This window comes from Mus musculus, chromosome 5 (assembly GCF_000001635.26).
Source record: "Mus musculus strain C57BL/6J chromosome 5, GRCm38.p6 C57BL/6J".
NCBI lineage: Eukaryota > Metazoa > Chordata > Mammalia > Rodentia > Muridae > Mus > Mus musculus.
This window is the reverse complement of record NC_000071.6, coordinates 19,182,634-19,201,185: the sequence shown is the minus strand read 5'-3', so window position 1 is coordinate 19,201,185 and position 18,552 is coordinate 19,182,634.

Genomic DNA, 18,552 nt, shown 5'->3' with positions numbered 1-18,552 from the left:
CTGCCTGTAGTTATATTTTGGTCCCGGTGTGAATGATTGAAAGAGAAAGAGTTATCAGCAGGCAGAACCCTCATGCTATGTTTGGCCTGAGGAATAAAAGCCATTTAAGCCTCAAGAGCCAAATGGAAGATTCAGAAACCACACTCCTAACCTGAGGAAAATTATCAATGAGATTCAAATTTGTATCACGAAATACTGTAATCATTGCCAACATAATGATATCAAATATGCAAAGGATATAGAGATGATAGTCCACATCATATTCCCATTCAACTCACAAAAATTTTCACTATAAAGTGTGATATATCATTCTATATTACTGGGAATTTATGCAAGATTATGTCCCAGGCACAGATTCACAGCTGCTGCCTGTGATCATCTGCTACCAAAGCTGTTACTGGTGTTATCACTTTGTTAAGTAACAGTGGATTATCATAGATTTTGGCCTTTGCTGCAGAACTACTGATCTGGCAGATATATATTTTAACCCATTCTTATCAATAATGAAGGTCCAGTTCAACTTTTATTCACAAGATAGCAACTTTAGGAATCATAATTCCTCAGGGATATCCTAACATTCCTGCTCTATATTGCAGCAGAGGGCATAAATAAACTGATTATCTAGACAACCCTGAGACTATAAAAGTATAGCAATAACCTTGATAGTCCGCTCAGTGAACAGAAAATGGGAACTGTATATATCATTGGACAAAAGAATCAAATTTTAGTGAAAATCCTCACCCCTTCAAGTGAATCCAGGTTTTTTTTTTTTTTTTTTGAATCCCAAAAAGAAGGTGATCCACAAGTGAGTCCTGAGTCCTGAGTTTCAGCAAAGCTAAGGAAGATAATGCCTGCTGTTGTGGAAGAGTTACTGTTAGTCTCTGAGAAGTTCCTAGTGCTTCAAAGGAAAAGAATACAACTCTGAAAAAGAGAAAGTCTTATTTCAACAACCAGTCCCGACATGGTATGCAGTCCTAGATGTTGTCCTGGACACAGCATGCTTAATGACCATGTTCCTGGCCTTTCATTCCTAACTTGGGTTTTGTCAGCATCATTGTTCCATATGTAAATCACATGAGCTCGGGTTTATCACATAACTGCCACACTAGGGAGAATAAATAGAGAATGGAGGGAAGTTTTATTCTCCAGCCAACCAGACCTTCCCTAGATAACCTCTTTTATCTGTTTGACAACCTAGCGTTCAAGAATTGCTCAGATTCTCTCACCCTCATTCTTGCTTTCCATCTCTCTCTGAATATGTAAAACTGAATTGAATACTTTTCTGGGTTTGCATGCATTTTCAACATATTATGTAACATATTTCATTTTCCTTTTTTCTTCCTATAGCATTACTTTTTCCTTTTATGCTTATCTAATTCTCATCTTCACCATGTACATGGATCTACACTCTGATATTTACAGGATGTCCTTTCCCTTGTCATTTAATCATTTATTCTCATGAGTAGATTGAAGTCTCACATCATCATTATAAAATACATAAACATATATTTCAAAGTACAAGCTACTTCATTTTTTAAATACATTTTGGCGATTGCGTTCTCCGTATCATCTCAAACCATCCTATCTGACAATGCCAATATATAGACAAGTTTGAGATATACTTCTGCTGACTATTTATAAACACTTGACTCTGCTTCTATTTTCCTGTTTCTTTGCATATCTAGGAATTGTGGATAAATTGTGTGGAACCTGTAAGTATTGCTGGATATCTCAAATTATGAGTTTTACTCTGAGACAAATAAATTATTGTTGATCCTTGGGGTATTTGGCATTAGATTTTACTGGGCTAATGCATACTCACTGTAACATGAAGTTGCTGTACCTAGAACTTAGTTCAGTCACGTGATTTAAGTTGAATGTATACTTCCCTTGAGTCTCTCCTCGATGCTAAAGCCTAATCCGTGCTCTCTCCATGTCACCATTTCACTTCTGAAATAGATGTTCAAGTCTCTCACCTAATAGTCATTGCTGTTTTCTATTCCTCATAGCCTCATTGTGCACTTGAGTAGCTTAAATGTTGACCAGAAACTTGGGGAATAATTGTGCAGATGTCAGTGGCTTCTTGGGCTGTCTTTCTCTCTGTTGTGGTTCCCCTCTCACACGCTTGCCATTTCAACAATTTTATAGTCAAATTTGCATTTCATGTGTCCAGGAAGGCTTCTATTTTGTATATTCTAATGCCCTCTGAGGCACATCATGAAATATCTTCAAAGTGAAAGCTGGAGTTGCTTGTGCACTCGTTAGATGCTCTTCTCTTCCCTTAAGATCCTAAACTGGTTGCCATTTAGTTTCTGTAAAGAGTTGCATGGTGTATATTAATCAGCATTTTTTTAGAAATCATAGCAAAGTACTTTTTATCCTAACTTTTCAATTTGCACACCTAAGAATAGTTTACGTGTGTATCTTCGGGTGTGACTATACTCAAAGCCCATAAAAAATATTATTGTTTCATATTTTGTTAACATTATCAATGGCATTGATGATGTAAATCTTGTTTTCTTACATTTTATGGTCAGCATTGTATATTTCCATATTACCTTTTTTAAATATACAACTAGCTTGTTTCTTTTTCCTGTTATTATTCTATAATAAAGAAAATAACCTATCTACTCATGCATCAGTATTCAGTGTCAGAATCATTAAAGCTCTTTACTCCAATAAATGATGCTGTGTTCAATATCCTTAATGAATGTTCATATGTTTTATTCTTTGGAAATGAAATCAGTTACTTAATGTGCTTATTAAACATTTCTATTACCCTTTGTTATTTCTCTTCTGCAGTTCTCCTCAATGTTTGGGGGTAAAGTAGTTAGGTGAAGATTCAGCATTTACTGATTGCAAGGATTCAATTCCAGGCTGCCACTTCAATCTCAGTCTCCAGAGTGAGAAGGGCTGAGTGATTTCTCACTCAGAGCTATGTTCAGGGCTTATTCCCAGAGATGAGGGGCGATGCTTGATGACAGCCTATAGCAATCATCTCTCACAGGGAAATCTCTTGACTAGAAAATAGGCATTTCCTTCTCAAATTCACTCTCTAGGGACATCTGCCTGACTAACCTGCAGCATGGCTTGTCCTCATCAGGCCTACTTCTTCCCCTCACCTTTCTCAGGGCTCCTATTACAAATAACTTGTACTCACCAATCTACCTTTCAGTTTTGTGGGGAGAAAACTTGGATGTATTACTCTTATTACATAAAATTCCTTACTTATGTTACTCAATTCTCTTATTTTCTCTGTGTGTGTTTATGTGTGTGTGTGTGTGTGTGCATGTGTGCATTCACACACACACTTGCGCACAGTTGTGAGTGCATGTATGTGTAGGCTAGAGCATAACCTCAAATTACACACAGTTTGTGACATCATCTATCTTCTTTGTTGCTGTTTGCACCAGTCTGGTTGGCAGTTCTGTTGTCTTTGCCATCTATCTACTTCTCTTAGATTGTGCTGAGATTATGGACACGTTGTACCCTGTGTCTTGCTTCATGTCCATTTTTCTATCCTAACCTACCCCAGACAGTTACACTTGTACAGAACACACTTGTACCCACCGAGCTTCCTTCCTAACCCTGGCTTTACTCCTTTACTCTTTTGCTTTGAAATGTTTCCTCCTCCTCCTCCTCCTCCTCTTCTTATTCCTCCTCCTCCTCCTCCCTTTCCTCCTCTTCCTCTTCCTCCTCCCTTTCCTCCTCCTCCTCCTTTTTCACATTATACCCCTCCTCTTCTTCCTGTCTTGTCTTTCCTCCTCATCCTCTTCCTCTTCTTGCTTCCTCTTCCTTCAACTCTTCTTTTTAACTTTTCATTTACTTTCCATTCTGATCACAGCTTCCTCTTCCTTCTCTCCTTCCAGTCCCTCTTTCTCATCTCACCTCCCTCCCCCATGCACCTCATCCCCTTTTCTTCAGAAAAAGGGAGGTCTCCCGTAGATATCAACTAGGCTTGGCATATAGAGTTGCAATAATATCAGTCCTATCTTCTTCTATTGAAGCTAAACAAGGCAGTCAGTCAGAGGAAAGGGTCCCAAAGGCAGGCAATATAGCCAGAGACAACCCCTGCACTTGCTTTAGGAGTCCCATGTGGAGACCTGACTGTTACATATGTGCAGAGGACCTAGGCCAGACCCATGATTGCTCTTTGTCTGGCAGTTCAGTCTCTATGAGCTCCTCTGGTCCCACATGAGTTGACTCTGTAGGTTTTCCTGTAGTCTCCTTGACCTCTCTGGCTCCTTCAATCTTTCCTTCCCCTCTTCCACAGAATTCCCCAATTTCCACTTAATCTTGCAGCAGTAAAAGCTATGTTTGGATAACTTAAATGGTTTGTTTTTAGATTTAAATCTTTCTATCTATTAATTGTTGTGTTAATTGCATAAGTTAGAAATCCACCTTTATTTTTCTTTGCAAGACAAATCAGTTTTCTAATCTCATTTATGAAAATGGTTGTTTCCTGGAGTTATATGACATATCTGCTATTACTTAAAAAGCAATCTGCTTCAGCTCTTATCTTTCCATTCTTTCAGTCAATTCCTCTGTCCATGAACCAGTACCACATTGATAATTTTATCATATGAGTGTTAAAAATTAGCGAGTCATGGAGAATTACTCTTTTTATATAAACTAGAATTAATTTCTCCAGCTTCTCTCCAAATATAGGTGCTGAGTGGAATGGACTAACAATGAATTTAGAAGTTAAGCTGAGGTCAATTAAACACTTTCATCTCTTAGTCATCTTATTCACAGAAGTATTAAGCCTTTCAATTAATTTGAATCTGATTTGAATTCTTCAATATAAATTTGAAAACATTCCATATACTTTCCAGGCCATCTTTACTAGAATAATTTCTACGCAATTGGTAGTTTTGTTGCTATCTTAAATGACATCTACTTTCCATCTCATTTTCTGGTTACTCATTGAATACATTTGAATGTTGATTTTTTTTTTTTTGAATTGGAAGATAAGTTTTAAGAAGTCTCTCAGATGGCATTAACAATGAGGAAATGGATAGAAGGGCAAGAAAGGAAGGAAACTATATGGAGAATTGTGTTAGAATCTGAAATACCTTTCCAGAACAAAAGACAAAGCAGAGGTAAGGACACAATATCTGAAAAATATTGCTGATTATTTGTTTGAGTGAATTAAAGAAGAACCATTAAAGAACTCAAAAGTAGAGATCACAGAGCAGAAATTTTATCCAGATACAACACTGTGACCTGATTATTGTGGAAAAATGGTAATTTACTTTTCAAAGAGAAAAATATGACTGCTCATAAGGAGAAGAAAATAAAATCCTACTTTATTTTACAGTAGCAGTACTGAATATAAAAGGTTTTGTGAAGAAGTTCAAATTTGATGCTATGTTTGGCTAAGTTAGCATTTTAATGCTTGAAGCAAATTGCATATTTTTCATATCAGAATTTAAAAGAATTCTAACAGTTAACCTTTAAAAAGGAATTGGTAGATTTCATAAGCAAGAAGTAGATATTTTACATGAAATTTGTAAAAATCAATTGCAAAATCAATTGATGTCTAAATAAGCAATAATAGGTATTTTATAAACATAAAAATTTAAAAAGGTCTTTAGACGACTTATTGTCAAATTACTGTTGGAAGATAAAAGTGTAGGAATAAGAAGTGTGCCAGTATTATATCATGCCGAGAGAATGTATAATTGTTAATATGACATTTACAAAGAAACAAATTGAATTCTGACACTTTTAATTCCCCAGTCCTTGGAATATTAAACCATATCTAATCCCTAGTCATTAGGTACTCTTTAAAAAGCATCAATATAGTTCAATTTCTGCAGTAGGTATGCGTCTCACTTGCCACCAGCTGGGGACTAAGTGGCTAATGAGTAAGCCCATAGGTAACATTCTCATACAAGTCTTAATGTGTCTCATCATAAAACCAGAAGAAACATACTTATTCAGAAAGATTTACTAAAGGAGAGACTCTAGAACATACTTATGACCTAGTATCGAAATCAAAAAAGTAAGGAATGTAAAACCGAAACAAAATTGCAGTGGAGAGAAAATACAAAATGAGGGCAGAAATTTATTTTTAACATAATAGTAATCAAAATCAGTTGCAATAAAGCTCACCAATTAACATAGTTAAAACTTTACAGTGTAAACAAACACAAAGACTATTAGATTATATTACAATATAAAGTAACAAGCGTGTTTTAAAGATACTCACTTAAAAATAATGCATAGAAATAAAATGAAAAATAAGTACTTAATCAGTATGAACATTCAGTTAGTTTCCAGACTGATGGAATAATGTACTAAACACAGAAACAGTATCTGAGAAATGAAAGGTGCTATCATTTTGTAATATTAGCTGTATGTTACTTTTCAAAACAAAAATAATGTATTCAAAAGAGAGCTCATTGTAACAGTATAGGTAAACATATTTTGAAATAATATTTTACATTAAAATAACTGAAAAAGCATTATACATGTGAAAAGTTTTTAATTAACAACCCAGATCACCTTAATCCTTCTGAAATGACACACACTATCATAGAAAAACAGATTGACAAATAGCTGATAAACAGATAGATGTTAGGTAATTAAGATTTAGAAGGGGTATTTAGTGTTACTACAATAAAATTGCATGATCAAAAGCAACTTATGGGTAAGTTTATTTTGGCTTATAGTCATAGACGATGAATCCATAATGACAGAGGGGCCATGGCAGTGAATTACTGGAGTGAGGAGGTGAGAAACTCCATCTTCAAATGTGAATCCAAATCAGAGAGAATGTATAGGAAGTGTTAGGTAATTAAATTCAAAGTTTACCCTCAGTGACTTCTTCTTACCTACTTCTTCCAGTAGGTATGCTTCTCACCAAGCTTTCCCAGCTGGGGTTAATAAGTAAGCCCACAAGCAGCATCCTCAGACAAATCTTAAACATGTCTCATCTTAAAGCCAGAAGAAATTTATTAATTCAGAACGATTTATTAAAGGAGAGACTTGAGTACATACTAATGGCCTAGAGGAATAGTTGCTCATGCATCACGAAGGGACTCATGACGCCATACTCATTGCAGATGGACTGCTGACTAGTGATGGAGTCTAGGGTTTAAGGGAAATAGACATTATTTTTAGTCACATACCTATGGAGGATTCCACCGGCTCTAAACTGTTGACCACAGAAAAGTATCTAGTTAAACTTATTAGGTGATAGGATAAAGTGAAAAAAGATTTGACTATAGGAAAGGGATTTGACTCTCAGTAGGAAGGGTTCACAGCGATGGGAAAGATAGAAAACACAGTTGGGGAGTGAGAAGAATCAGAATCCACTATATGAATGAATGACAGTGTTAGAGGATACATTTAATAAAAGCTAAAGGCAGAGGCAGGCGGATTTCTGAGTTCGAGGCCAGCCTGGACTACAAAGTGAGTTCCAGGACAACCAGGGCTACACAGAGAAACCCTGTCTCAAAAAACCAAAACCAAACCAAACCAAAACAAACAAACAAACAAACAAACAAAAATAATAATTTAACTGAAAGAGTTGATTTGTGATTTAAAGAGCTAAATATTACAAGATAATGGTAATACCTTGGCTAGTAAATGAAAGTTTCTGAGTTCAATATATGAATCATCAAATAAATGCTTGATAGAAAGATGATAGATAGATAGATAGATAGATAGATAGATAGATAGATAGAGATAGAGAAATAGAGAGATAGAGAGATAGAGAGATAGATAGAGGAATGTTGCAAAACATTAAAATGTCTAATCTTCCCACTTTGGTCAGGATTTTCAGAACTATCCCTCCTCTAATAAAATTTGTACATTTTAAATGCATATTCACACAAAATCAATTTGGGGGGGATTATTCTTAAAGTATATGGGCATTCCAGATATGAAATATTTACAACATCTAAATATGAGAAATGGGCAAAATCCAGGACTGTTTAATGATAACTTTTAAGAAAAAATATCAAAATTATAATATTATAGCTAGTACTCACTATAAAATATTACTAGTCAGTATGCGGCATTATATTTTACAATTCTAAACTATTGAAATCTGGTGTTTATTTTATACTAACTAGACCAATTCATTTCAAACTATCCACATTTGAAAAGCTCAGTACTCACACATGACTATTGTGTTCTATGTTTCTCACAGGTATGACTACTAAGGAAACCACAAGGCAAGCACCAATATTTTGGGGCTTCTAGGATATGCTAAATATTGTGAAGTGCATTGCATGCATGGTCTGGTTTGATGCAGAGTGAATGCATGGGTTTTTACTCTTGTTCTATAGCTGAGGAACTTCTGATTACCACATAGCTCAGTAAACAACACATATGAAGGATAGAGTAGAAAACTCAGTATGTTTTACTTAGTCCCTTGTTCCACCTAGGCCTTGGTTTACATGGTCAGTAGCACTAGGGTGATGTCATGGAGGAGAAGTGGAGTAGACTAGTTTGGGAAATACCCACATGAAAAAAGAAGCAGAATTTGGAAGTGGACAAAATATGAAGTGTGAGGAATAGGGAAATAATAGGGCTAGTGTCTAGGGTTTGGACTTTGTGTAGACAGATTCTGTGACTGTTACTGAAAGAAACACTGGGGGAGCTCAGGAGGCTGTCAAGTTGTGAGAATGGTTCTCAGTATTCATGGTGATTCTGAAGACTCCTGCCATCATGTACGTTGAATAGGTCTCTCTATGGAATCTGATTTGAGAATGGTCCTTTACCTTGACTGGCTTTTAGAGCAATCAGCAGAGAAAATGGGTAAAAATAACATAGTCAGAAAAGACATTGAAAGAGTCCTGGGTGTGAGAGAGCTGCTGGGCAGACCAACTCAGCTATCACCTAGTCCCAAGTCCAGGATGCTTGTGTTGGCCCATGCCAACATCTACCACATCTGTGAACTGATGGAGCAGGTGAAAAAAGGGACCAGTCCTGCAGGACTAAAGCTGCAGGATCAACATGACCCAGGGCAACACCAGGAGTGCTGATGCAGGAGAGGAGTCCCAGTGAGAATCCAGTATTGTAAATGTGGCAGACGCCAGAAGCCTAGAAACAGGCCACTGACTCAGTGCAATGAACATTTGCAAGTGATGCTGTTTTGACAAAGAAGTGACACACAGTGACACTCCACAGCTTCCATGGTGAGATGTGGTTGTTGGTTGGTTGGTTTGATTTATTTGTTTGTTTCTTTGTATTGTTTTGTTTAGCTATGGAGGTTTCAGATATGGACAAACTGGGAGATAAGTGGAATTGAGGTGCATGCCGTGAAATCATAATCAATGAAACTTGATAATTTTAAAATGGCTTCCTTTCATAACTATGAAGAAAAATATAGCAGTGGATATATAATTTGCATTTTATTTGAAATCAACAAACTTTTTCTAATGTGTGCATTTTATAAGAAAAAAAAAAAAAAAGAACTATTTCCTGAAGCAGAATTTAGGGGATAACAATGAATGAATGTTCTAAGGAATAGATTAAATTCAAGTTGAAGGCATGGCTTGTTAATGTTGAAAGTAATTAGGATCAATTCCAATAAACAGGGACTAGTGATGAGGATGGTAGTTCATCCACTGTTGGTCAGCGTGTGTAAGTAAGCCTTACTGTGATTTCCTCAGCAGGGCCACTGCATTTTAATTACTGCTGTCTGTGACTCACTGTCTCCAGTGTTTGAATTCCTCAATATTGGGACAGCATCACAGCCTTGCTTTTTGTCTTGTGAGGTAAAGAAAGTCATCTTCTGTGTGTAGTAGCTAGTACATGAGGAAAATTGGTAGCTCGAGGGATTTCGGAAAGTTAAAACATTGTACATTGTCGGGTGAATACCACAGGGAGGTGACACTGTACAGCTGGAGGGATTGCTAAGCTCTGTTCACTACTGAAACAAATACATATTGCAAAAAGAAAGAGAAGAAATCTGACCCTCAAAATTTAAAGAGGAAATCAAGGCAGTCCTCCTTAAAGTTAAGAACAGGAAATAGGAGAACTGTGTGAGCCTGGCAGTCATTCATGTTTACAAGCTCTAGCAATGACTTACATTAGAATAATTTAATATGAGTCCTTTCTCCTAACAGTTACCTAAGGAAGGATTTGAACCTAGTCTAATATTTAGCAACAGTGATTATAATTTGTATCTATACTCCTCAGCCCACTTTTGGTTATTTATATATCTTATTTTTTAGCGCACTGATCTTTGAACTAAAATTTAGTCTAAACCCAAAGTGGCCATTTTAACTGAGAGCAATAACACAGTAAGGCATTGTCGACCTATTCTTCCAACCTATATGTGGTGCTCTGCCCTCCTGTGCCACATGCTGAAGCTCAGTAGATTTTAACATAATAACAATGAAAACATCTGATTAGCAAAATTTGGCAATATGGTCATAAATGTTGACCTGCCCTTATGAAAGCTTTGAGTTCTGGCCTTTCTGTGTCTTCCTGATGGATGGGAGACTTTCCAGTGGGAGGAATTAAAGGATGGGAGGTAAATAAACAGAGCTTGATATTTTATCACACCTTGTAGATCAGTGGTAGAAACCTCAGCAGCCACATTGCTGTATTCTTCTGTCATAAAGAATAATTTAAAACTCACAACATTAGTGAATAAAGTGGGCCCATTATCTCACTGCCAATCTACTTCACAGGTAAAGCAAGCTATTTTAACTGCTTTCACCTTCTTCTTTAAACTTTCCTGCTAATTACTTAATTGAAGTGAAGCTAGAATTATATTGACATACAAATAAGAGAAACATTCACAACAGCATCCTGCAGTTAAAGACTATTAAAGAGATCTTAATAAAATTTTAGGTAGATGTGATTTTATAATATCATGAGACTTTTTATGAATGTTAACTAATCAGAAATTCTCGGTTGGATGCCGAGGAGAGACTGTATTATTTTAGAAAATAAGCCCATTATTAGGTTACTATGGGAATTATTTTCATAACACCTAGGATAGGCATATGTTATGCTAGAGAGATCTCATACTGAGTATGTAAAGTCAGGCTAGGTATGACAATATTAAAAAAATGAGCTTGTCTCTGTTCTCCATGCTGTGGATCATTATTAATGTCCTCACATAGGTTCTGATCTACTTCAGTAACTCATGTCTAAGTATGTTCCAGTCCTTTTGAAGAAGCTAACGTAATGACCAAGCTTTTGCTATGACCATTTACTAGATATTGCTCATTAAAAATGAGGAGTCTGTTCATTGACAGCATAATATTAGTGCATTCCCTGTGCACAGGAGAAAATATGGACATTAGTTAGATGAAGGAAGCTATCCTGGGTGTTAACATCGTGACCTGATTTTATAATATATGAGCGTTTCTCCACTGAGAAGAAAGTATTAAAATGAGTTTATTGTTTTTACAGTTTGATTTAAATGACATAGCTGAGGATGGGTGTATGTCAGGACATGTAAGTCTAGGTATAATACGGGAATGTATGTAGAAGTTGCATGTATGTGTTCAAATCCTGAGTTAGGCAATAGTTTAGGAGACAAACCATGCAAATCACAAACAAGAAAGAAAAGGAAACACTAGACAAATTTGAATTAATCAAAATTTAAACTTTTTACACTGAGAGGAAACCACCAATAAAATAAAGAAATAACCAAGAGATGTCTGTCAATATTTTAGTGTAAGAATTTCTTTAGTATGGAAAATATGTGAGGATCTCTTACAGCTCTGAAATAAAAAGGCAAATGGGGCATGGGATGGTAGTTCAGTGGCCTGAATTCAATTCTCTGCAACTCACTCCCATTCTTAAAGGTACATGAACATTTCAGTAGACATTTTCTCAAAGGAGATAAATAATTGACCTATCAACACATGAAAACCCATTGACATGAAGGACTATACAGGAAACTACAAAGAAATAACACATTACATATAATGACATGTCTGTAATATGAAAAATAATGACAAATATTTCCATGGAAAATAAGTGTCGCAGATATTGGGAAATAGTTTGAAAATTATGCAGAAACTTAAACTGAGTTAACATCTATCCTGGAACTTCTACCTCTAAAGATGCTCATAATATATTCAATATATACATACATACACATTCTCTCTCACACACACATTGACATCAAACATATGGCAGCATAGTTTATAATAACTTAAATATAGATATAAACCAATATATATTAACTGGCAAATAGTGAAGAAATTTGGTCTAGCCATATGATAGAATATTTCATTATCATAAAAATGTAGTGCTGATACATACCGTGCCACAGAGCAATTTTGAAAATTGCTAAGAGTTTCACACTGTATGATCACATTTGTGTGAAGTGCTTAGAATATGAAATTTGTGACAATAGTATTTTTAGGTTCTAGAGGAGAATAGCAGTGGCTGCTCATAGGGATGGTATTTCACTGTGGAAGACAACACTGCTCCAGATCTACATAACTGTGGTCACATAACTTTGTGACTGCAGTAATGAATTACAATACATCCGACGGTTTACTTCCTGATATGTAAATCTGTCATCAGGAAAAGGCTCACATTCATACTTATTTTAACCTAAGTAATTATTTGCTGAATAAATAAAAAGAAATATTGTAAATTATATTTTGTAAAATTTAAATGTAACCACAAAGAATGATTTATTTATTGATTAATATTTTCAAGCACTCTGCATCCTTCCTCCAATCTCTTGAGACAAATTAGTAACTTAAGGACACTATTCCAGAGTTTGGCACAGTATTAAAGATATGATTGTATTTACTTATGGTTAAATGGTCTGCTACTTGCCCTGCACACATCATTTTTATATCACAAACTGCAGTTACTCATTATCACCTGTGTTAAACTTTCCAAATATACACTTGGTACAATTAGTTTAGGAAAACCCATTTTCTTTCCCTTTGTTCACTTTTTATTTGGGTAATGAGGATGAAAGGAAGCATAGCTTATAAATCTCTCCTCGAGACTTATACCATTACAGTGTTGGTTTAGGCCCCTTCAATTCCTCAGAGATTTCTTGGTGAGTGATAGAATGTGTGGTATCTTATGCTCGTATTTGGCTACAAACAGTACTTAACTCAAATATAAAAAAGAAGCTGACTGAGAGCTATAAGAGAATAGCATGGAGATAATTTGTACCAAAAAGGGACATGGACCCAATGTCCTCTTAAAGTTTTTACTTTCAAATCCTAAACCAGATGTGGTGCTATGTGCAGCCATTGCCAGAGTTCAGGAAGCAGAGCCCTCATTATTGAGTTGGTACCTTTATGAGTAAAGATGTGACATCTCTCTTCTTTCTTTCCTCCTTCCTCTCTTTCCTTCTTTCTCTTTCCTATCCCCTCCCCCATGCCTCTCCTTCTCCTTCCCTTTGTCATGAAAGAGTCATTGAGAAGATAAAAACATCTGACGCTTTGACCTTAATCGTGGACTTTCCCTTCTCCATAGCTGTAAGAAAGGGAAATTTATTGTTGAATCTCTCCAGAGTATAAAACTCCCTTACAAAAGCCTTAGCTCACTAAAGGAGAAGAGAAAGAAGGGATAGAGGTAGTGGTAAAATATTGCTAAATGGAAATAAAAAGCAACAATAATACTATTTTATTTTTCTATAGTCATTTGTTCTCAGATTTCTTGATGATAGTCACTCTGGCTCAAATAGCTTGCTATCTAATGAAGTCTTCATTTTCATTTCCCTGATGGGCAGGAATGTTGAACACATTTAAATAAATGTTTACGTTCATCTGTATGGAACTCTTTGCTTCCTTGGGCCATTTGTTGAATGATAACTTAATATTCTCTTGGTCTTTAATTTTTGGGCTTATTTGTAAGCTCGTGTAATATATATAACATATATTGCTTTTCTATCAGTGTTAACCATTTTTGATGCAGCTGATCAATCCTATGACAATTTCATATGTACAGTTTAAGAGTCTGCCAAATTGTCTTCCAGAATTGCTATTTAACTGTATATCCCAGCTCTTCTGCCTATCAACCAGCATATTGGATCTATTTTACTTATTTCTTCATCTTAACATAAGTATGTTGTCATTGTGCTCACCATTTTTATTTTAATTGCCTTTCCATAATGACGAATGATGGCAGCTGATACCATCTGTGTTTGCTGTTCTGGAAATTACCTGCCTTTTTCACTTTTCAACATGAAAATGGAAATAAAAGGCTATATAATCTTTCAGTTTCATGAGTATCCAGAGACATAATGATTGTAAAACTCTTCAGGAAAGACTGATAGTTGTGTGGTCATTTCTATTGTTCTTGGTAACTCGTCTCTTTCATGCAGGAATCCGAGACCAAGCACTGGCAGGGTGGCATCATTCCGTTTTATCGGGATGACCACCATCATACGTGTGATCAGTGCCGGATCCCTTTCGTTTTAAAGCCTGTACACTGTGCTTTTTAGCTGCTCATTTACTTTGTCTCAAGAGAAGCCATTTTTTTCTCCTGATCACTGTAAGTTAACTTGGTCAGTCTTACCTGGCCATTTCACCCTGGGATCACTCCCCTCTAAGAATTATAGCCACCTAAATTCTGCCTTCACTTATGGCTTCAGCTCTACTCTTTTGAGATTTTAGCATGAATGCTGTTATTGGGCCTCATTCTGTAACGCTGTTTTCACCACGGCTAGCCTGGAGGAGAGCCACACTGAACTTTAATGTGGTGTGCTACTTATTCCTGCAGCACATTCCTCCTGGTTTGGGTAAATATTATGAGCTTTATATCCTTATATGTTATGTTCTTGCTCACCCACTTCTGTTAGTTTCAAATACTATTTTACCATCTGCTGTGTAATTCTGGTGTTTCTATTTCACTTAGTGGGTGACACTTAGTTTCTGTGCTTCTGGAGCAATCTTAGTAGCACATCCACAGACTCATCTTAGGTGTCTGACAAGCACTTATATCCCATATCCAAGAAAAGAGAAGGATTCGCTGATATATTTTTCTCCATTATATTGCTTCCCCTAATTCAAACCTCCCATAAAATTTTATTCCATGAATAATCCTCTAGTGTAGGGCATGCTTGCCTTCAATGGTGAGTTCTACAGCTTTCTGAAGTTCTGAGTCCCTTCCTCTCTCACCAGATTCAGTAACTTCCCAGCCAGCTGATACTTCAAAGTATTTCCTTGAAGTGGAGAAAATGTCTATCTTCTTTGAGCAAGAGAATCAGAGGACACATGCATCTGGGGGAGAGAGGAGGTGTGTATGTGTGGGGAAAATAATTGGGAGAAGTAGAAACAGTAGTCAGGATATATTTCAGAGAATAAGAAAAGATGAAGAACTCTTATATAGTTCCCTATGGAGGAATGGGCCACTCTTGGAGGTTCAATTGATCTACACTATCTTCAGTCATGTCAACCTAAGTTTAATAATTTCATGTGCTAAACTCTCATCATTTCCCATAATAGTCTGGATCTTACCTTAGTATGTACAAGTTTAGCCTGCAATATGAGGATCAAGTCTAAGGCTTGTTCCTTAGTTTTCCTAAGAATTTAGCCAGTTATTCGTAAATTACCAGGGTTCTCATACTCAGTTTTAGCAGCTAATTACCTATGTTCATTTATACGTTCTAATTAGTAATGCTTGTTTACAGACTGTCCACCTGAGTTATCAAGCTTAGCTAAAACTATGCAATATGACTACTTTATTCTTTCTTTTCTTTGTTGTGCCTCCTTCTCTTCTCTCTCCGTATTTCTTTCTTTCCTCTTCTTTGAAATAGAGTCTTTGTATGTGTGAGCTCAAGAAGGTCTGGAACCTGCATTCTTTCTGCCCTAATTTCCTACAGTTAGGATTAAAGACAAGCATGTACTTGTTACTACTGTACAAGTTTCCCTGTATGTCTTAAACAGCTCATATGCTGTAGCAATTCTTCATTCGTACCCTTGAGTATGATATTGCGGGGTCATGGGTGTTGGGGAAAGAGGGAGTGGGAACCTGCATCCCAACAGAGTTCAGAGATGCAGGAGGACTGACCGCATGCTTTCCAAGGGGCTCTAGGTGGGTGTCTGGCTGTGCTAAGCCGCTGACTCCACACAGCAGGGGATGGACAAGGGGCAGCCCCAGGTACCAGGTTCTCAGCCTCTGGCATTCCACGCTGGATCTGGCAGTGGAGGAGCTGAGAACAGAATAGGGTCCCTGGGCAGCACTCAGTTCCGGGGGACAAAGGGAGGAGAAGGCAGGACAAGAGGGGGTGCTGGATGGTTCCCATGTGGGTGGCGAGAGTCCTTGGTCAGGTCCATGGCTGGAGCACAGGATGGCCTTCTGGCTGGAGGTTAGACGTGGCTCATTAGGAGAAAGCCCATCCTATCATTCAAGCATGGCGGGCCTTAGTGATCAGAGACAGACTATGGTTTTAGAACTTTATTGTAGAAAGGCAGAGAGAAAGAGAGAAGGTAGAGAGAGACTGGCCATTGCCACGTGGAGAGAGGGGGGAGGGAGAGAGAAAAGGTGGGCTAGAGAGTAAGAAAGGTGAAAGCACACACACACACACACACACACACACACACACACACACACACACACAATCTTCCCAGTAATTCTAAGGTCTGTAGTTCCCACATGCAGTAACAGTACTGCTCATTTATTCACTGTGTCACCAAAAGATTCAGCCAAACTTTTGTTTTTCTAATCTTCTACATGAGAAACAATAACACATTATAGCATCTTTTATTTTTGCTATTATAATGTAACTATATCATTTTCTCCTTCTTTTTCCTCTCTTAAAATCCTATTATGTAATCCTCCTTGCTTTCTTTCAAATTCCTGACCTTTTTATTCATAAATTGTTATTACATGTATATTTGTGTATGTATGTACATATATATTTTTAAATATAATCTTTTCAGTCTTATAATGTTACTTTCATATATGTTTTCTAGAACAACTATTTGTTATTGGACAGCCAATTGGTGTGTTCTTTCCTGGAGAAGACCACTTCTCACATCGTGTATAGCGTTGAGGTATCATGTTTTTTCCCTGTTCACTTTGGCATACCTATTGATGTTTTCCTCGTTCAGCTCCTGTCTAGGTAGCCATGTAAGGAAGACTTTATGGCTGTGGCTTCTGATACTCAGTAGTGTTTTTACTTGCATTTCTCCTGTTGAGTGATGTTGAGAATATCTTCCTGTAGGGAGGAATCACATAGACTTTCTATTCTCTCCTCATATTTGTAACTCATCTGTGGGAAGCCGCCCTAACATTTGCCATTACAAGATGGCGCTGACAGCTGTGTTCTAAGTAGTAAACATAATCTGCACACGTGCAGGGGCAGTTTTCCCGCCATGTGTTCTGCCTTTCTCGTGATGACAACTGGGCCGATGGGCTGCAGCCAATCAGGGAGTGACACGTCCTAGGTGGAGGATAATTCTCCTTAAAAGGGACGGGGTTTTGCCATTCTCTCTCTTGCTTTCTTGTTCTTGTTCTTTTTCTCTCTCTTGCTCTTGATTTCTTGTTCTTGTTCTTTTTCTTGCTTTCTTGCTCTCTCTTGCTCTTGCTCTCTTGCTCTCTTGCTCTCTTGCTCTCTTGCTCTCTGGCTCCTGAAGATGTAAGCAATAAAGCTTTTGCCGCAGAAGATTCCGGTTTGTTGCGTCTTTCCTGGCCGGTCGCGAACGCGTGTAAGACTCATCTTTCTATAAGAAATGTTTTTTATGAAGCCTTGTTTTTCTATTAGATGATTTTTACACTTTATATATAGTAGCCCTTTGTGACATAATGTAGATCTTTGCTTTTCAGTTCACTTTTCATTTTAATTGACACCAGGAATTTTTTGTTAAGCAAGCTTTTGTTTAAATAGATGTGAATATGTTGGCCTTTTCTCATTTTGCCTCTGAATTTGGAGATAAAGAATATCTTCACATTCAGTTATGAAGTCACACACAGTTATTTTAAGTACCATGACTCCATGACAAAAAACTGCACGTGACTCTTCAGGGAACACTGTCCACTCCGGCTTTGACCTGGTTCTCTGTTGGAAGTGGCTGCATATAACCACCCCTTCCCACTTCAATGCTCGTAGGCACATTCCTGTTCATATTTTCTGCCCGAATCCCTGAATCTGCAGGGCTCCTTGTGTTCTTCTGTGATGGTGATGAAGCAGAGAAAGTCCTAGAAGGGAGTCGCTCATCTGAGAGTCTAGCTGAAGCCACCTGCCAGCTGAAAACACAAAACTAGGCAGGGTTAACACATACCTTTAACCCCAGCACTCAAGAGGCAGATCTGTGACTTTGATGCCAGTCTGGTTTACAGAGTAAGTTCCAGGACAGCCATAGCTACACAGAGAAACTCTGTCTTGGAAAATGAAAATGAAAACAGAAACAAAACAATAATATCACAAGTAGTATTACCTCCCAGCTATGAACTTTCACGTCTGTAGGAATAACAAAAGAACCCCCTATACAGTAAAAGGATATATTCTAAACCCCTTGCTCAACCTAGTGGCACCTGAATTTACCTTATCAGATGGCAATGTCATCCAATGCATACTTGAAGGAATTCTCTGGTGGGACTTTTCAGGAAGACAGAACAGTGGAGATAGTTTCTTATCAAGCTTGCAAAACA